A 5,187-nucleotide genomic window follows, 5' to 3' on the forward strand; every position below is an offset into this window, starting at 1 on the left:
CCCGTGGGCAGGTGCCTGGCGGCGGTTCCTCCTCTGCAGAAGGCAGTGGCCGGCATCCTGGAAAGGCCTTCCGGGAGGTCTTGCGCACGCGTCCCGGGTGTATCCCTGTCCATGTAGCTGTTGTTTGTTATTGTCATGTTGGGACCTTCCACCTGTCGTAGATGCCTTCTCAGGATTATTCTGTTTAGTAAGCTAAAGAGGTGCAGTTGTGTGTGTGTGTGCGTGCGTGCCCACTTACACAAACTGTGTAGTGTGACCGGCATCGTGGTACCTGGAGGCATTCCTGCCCCGGGACGAGGAAAACCTGAGCCCATGTTGACTTGCCAAACCCGCAGCCTTCTAACACTGCAAACTATTAATAGGCAAGAAATGTATGCCTCATTGGTCACCACACAGCCATTCCTGGGCTTTGCCGCTGCCCTAGTTAGGCAGCCTCTCTCACGTCAACATCTGAGGAGGAGGAGAAATATTCGAGCTTTTACTTTCTCTGTAGCCGTGACACTCCAGTCATGGTTGGTCATGGTTGATCATGTATGATCATGCATGTAACTGCACATTTTTGAGCCATTTCAAGCTACCTATACAGTTTAAGAAGTCTTGCCTTACCTCATTTTCATTTTCAGGTGGCCTATAGTTTCCAGCAATTACCTTTTTGATGATTAATGGTGACTTTTTACTTTTTCTTGAGCATCAGAAGACTCCAGCATTTGTCTTTTGGAAGTCCAGATACCAAGGGAACCTGATGTTTTCAGCCTTAGTCAGAACACTGGAGGAAAAATAGTTCACAGATTTTATACTTCTAACAACCGTTTATACATGCACCCCCCCACACACACATATATACATGTCAGGTTTGGTCAGCTACCTGCCAACTTTATTCTTTGTGCCTTTGGATCAGAGAACTTGTAACATTTTATGGACTTTTCTCTCAATTTTATAAACGTGTGCTCTTTGGGAGAAGAGGGGTCAAGACCACTGTCCTCTGTAGTGTGCCCCATTACTGAAAACTGCCACTGAAGATTGAGGCCTTTTGGTGCTGAGCAGGAGTCACTGCAAACAGGTGCTGGAACTGAGGCATGAGGAACAAGCCAACAGGGACAAGACCTCCAACCTGTGATGTTTGCCAACAATACTGCTGAAGCCACTGTGATCAATTTTGTGAAAGCTGCCATCTGTGAGTTAGCTCACAAATTTTTGAACACTTGATATTTGTCAAATCAGTACCAAAAGCCTTTTGACTAGTTTGTTTTTAATAACTGCAACTTCTCTGTTTTCAGATTCCAAGAAACAATATTGGCTTTCTTTGGCAACTTTTAATGTCAAAACACCTAATTTTGATTTAAAATACCATGAGTAAATTGCTATGATGACTGTGTACTACATTGATATACAAGAGAGGGAGGAGAGAAGCTTGATTTCCTGCTGCTTAACCAACTTTCCAATTAGGTCAGCAAGCCTGCAAGGGCCTGGGCTGCTTTTTCTTTGGCCTCAGTCCAGAGGGCACAACAATCCTCCACACTATTCAGGTATAAGTCAGAGCTTCCCATGTATTGTTGTTGAAAGGCATGTAGAGAATCTTTAATGTATGTGAAAATCACTTTCCAAAAAGGTTCTACTCACAAATGTTACATCATCAAAGTTAAGAGAACTTCAAGGTGCCTTAAAAAATCCAACGATTTGAAATTTAAAAGCTTGAACAGACTTTGCCTGGTTGAAGAAGAAGCTGTAAAACAATTGTAGGGGGATTTTCAGACCCTAAACTAAAGTTGTTGTTGCTTAGATGCAATTATTTGGTGGATTGTGCAATTGTTGGGATGTCTCCCTAAATATATTTTAATGTTTGTCATATAAAATACTTTTAATCCAAGCTTGAGAATGAAAGTATATATGCAGAAATGTCGTTGTACTTTATTAAGCTAGTATGTTTTTCTTGTGACAAAGTTTAAATCACCCACCACTTAAGTCTTATTATTCCCTAAACACTGATGAATAACAGGCCTTGCTAAAAATAAATTGGATGATATCAGCTCCAACAGTAGAGTTCTTGTGTGTATTGAAGAAACTGCAATATTTTGCATGTTGGGTCAAGATCAATTACATAGAAAGAGAGCTCTGAGGGTGGGGTGCACAGGGGCTATGATTATTACATTTCTCTCACTCCCAGGTATGGAACAGTCTGTCTTGCCCCCAGGTGGTGACCCACTGCCCAGGTACAAGGCTTTATGCACCAGAGGAAGGAAATGAGCATTTATTAGCTCCTATCTTACTTGCTCATTTAGAGTACTAGATACTTTATATGTTTGACCATTTTCTTAGCTGAGGAAACTAATGTTCAGAGAGTGTAGGTAAGTCACCTAACCTCCAGCAGCTGGTGGCTAGCAAATTCAGCATACACACCTATACCAAACCCCATGTTCTCTCTACCATGAGATATGTCATACAGGATAGTTCCAGTAAGGACTTGATAGATTTAATTGAGGGGCTGGGCTGCAAGCTCAGTGGTAGACTGCTTGTTTAGCATGCTTGAGGCCCTGTGTTCAAATGTTGGCACTGCAGAAAGAAACCTAAATGAAAGCCAATTTTTGATAATTATTGATAAGGTTTTATTTTTCCCCCTTCAAACATTACAGTCCAAAACTTACAAAAACATTTTGTATAAGATCAAAATGAATAATATACCTTGTTCCTTTTCGAGGCTTTCTGAATATATAGAACAAAGAAAACTTTACATTTTAGTCTCAACTAAAAAGTGGTTATGTGAGAAATCATGGCTTTTTGTGTTCAGTGGGTAGTGGTAAAATTTCTGTGCATTCACAACTCCAGCATCAAGAGTGGATGAAAACTAGAAGAAAACTAGCTATGAAAAGAATTATGGTAATCTGTCAGGTCATGAGGTTGAAAACACTCGACAACTTTACATTGTATATTATATTGTATGAAAGATAAAATGAGTAACTCAAAAAAATCCAAAACTTTAAAGACATTAAATACCCCTGTGTAATCCAAAAACATCCAAACTTTGAAGATATTAAATATCCCTAACATATACATGTTTAAGTGTATAAAATCCCTGTAAAATGCATATGTCAACTGAATTCAAAAGTTAAGATAGGAGATTCCCCATAACAGGCCAGCCAGGAAAAAATTTCTAGGCTCTATAAAACAAAAAGCAAAAGGATTGGGAGCATGGCTCAAGTGGTAGAGCTCTTGCAGTTAAGAGCTTTAATTCCCAGTTCAACAACAACATCAAACTCTCAAAAGTAGATTCACTGGCACAAAGTTGCCAGGAAGGCATATTATTCTGATTTGATGTGCTTTGGTCCTCAAGGGTAGAAAGTTGCACATGAATGGCAGAGAGAGAGCAAAGAGAGCCTGAAATTAAACAAACTTCTGATCATTTACCATTGCAGTAGCAAAAACTGTGTACTTCTGAGAATGGCGTAAAATTAGGCTGTCTGGCTTTCCAGGGAACGCAGGAGGCATTTCAAAGGTTCGATGCGTTGATTCCACTGCAGACAGACCGGTTCCCAAAAGGCCGTCAGAGCAAAAAGGGAAAAACAAACAGAAAAAAGGAAAAAGAGGAAAAAACAGAGAAGGAATCCCAGCTATCCTGACTTTAAGCCTTTTATCCGAGTCACGGCACCATTTATGTTAGGTTTTTAAAAAGAGGTAACCGAGTAAGAACTGCACCATGCACGTGGTATTCAGGTCAGGGGTTTATTCAGTAGACCTGCTGGGACCAGGCAAGGTTGGCACTCAACGCGGCTGGCAAAGGAAAAGAAAAAGGGCGGTCTGGCCGCGGTTTAGGCCTTATATAGGGTAGGGGGTGCGGAAGGGTGTGTCCAGGTAAAGGGAAGTGGGGTCAGGTGGGAGAAAGGTGTGGCCACATCAGGTTAAGATGTGACCTCAGCGGATGCGGATGTGACCTCTTCCAGGTGTCCCAGTTGCCTAGGTAACGCAGGTACTGGGCGAGGTCTGTTCGCCGTCCAGGAATGGACCTTACACAAGGCAAGCGCTCTACCACTGAGCCACCTTCCCAGCCCCTAGAAAATTAAGGTAATACTACGATACGTTATGCAATTTTGATTGGCGACTTCTGTACCAAAATTCATTCGCTGGGGCCATTCCACGTTTAGAGATTTACCCATCATAGATGCCAGATAAGCCAAAGATCTGTTACCACAAGTGTTTGCGGCAGACGCGACCAACCAGGCAGTCAGGAAGACAGGATTGGTTGGATGCAGTTCACTCACATGATAGGACAACTGCAGTGATCAAACAACACTCAGCCGCCATGTCACGCACGGGTGTGAAGGCCCAGCAAAATCAAGGATGGGAGCCAGGCTGGGCTGCGTTTCCACACCCACGTGCGGGGTTCCGTGTGTGTTCTTGAGCATACCTGGACCACACACCTCAAGTACCAGCCTGGTTCTCTGAAACTGCGGCCACCCTCACAGGCCTGGGGTCCCGGCCGCCCGGACATCCGGGACCTGCACTGCGCCCCGCTGCTGGCCTGCTGCTTCCGGCTGCACCCCGCGCCGTCACTGTCGTGACTGGAGGGTCCCGCGGCCGAGGCTCAGCCATCCTCCTTTCTGGTGCGTTCATCCTGCGAGCACGGCAGGCGCATGCTTGGCTGGGCCTACGTGGGGCCCACAGGGGGCTCATGTGAGGCCCGTGCAGGGCTCTCCATGGGTCCTGCGAGGGGCCTCACACGGGGCTGACACGGGCCCTGCAGAGAACCTGTGTGGGGCGTGGGTGAAGCTTGCGTGGGCCTCCCCGGGGCCTGCTCACCTGATGCGCGCCCCCGCGGGCCAACGGCTCTTCCCTGGCGCAGGCCTTGGGGGACCCCGTGCCGGGGAGGGGCGGGCCCTGGCCAGCCGGCGTCTCTGATTGGGCATGTTCCCGGTGGCACTCGGTGCCCATTGGACAGCGGCGTCCCGCCATCCGTTAGCCGCGGGGGTCTGCGGGCGATCCTGAGGAGCCGGCCTGGACGCTCAGTAGCAGTGGCCGCGGCTCCAGGATCTGGAGGCGTCCTGAGGCGAGGGCAGCAGGTCGGGCCGAGCGCCGGGTGGGCTTGCCTCGCGGGGCCCTGGGGAGTCAGAGGTCTCCGGTCCGGCCCCCCGGGGAGCGGGCGGGTGGACCGTCGGGTGAGAGCCGTTGAGGCCCATGTGGACGGGCCTGGCCCGC

The sequence above is a fragment of the Dipodomys ordii genome, unplaced genomic scaffold (genome assembly GCF_000151885.1).
Source record: "Dipodomys ordii isolate 6190 unplaced genomic scaffold, Dord_2.0 Scaffold75, whole genome shotgun sequence".
Lineage (NCBI taxonomy): Eukaryota > Metazoa > Chordata > Mammalia > Rodentia > Heteromyidae > Dipodomys > Dipodomys ordii.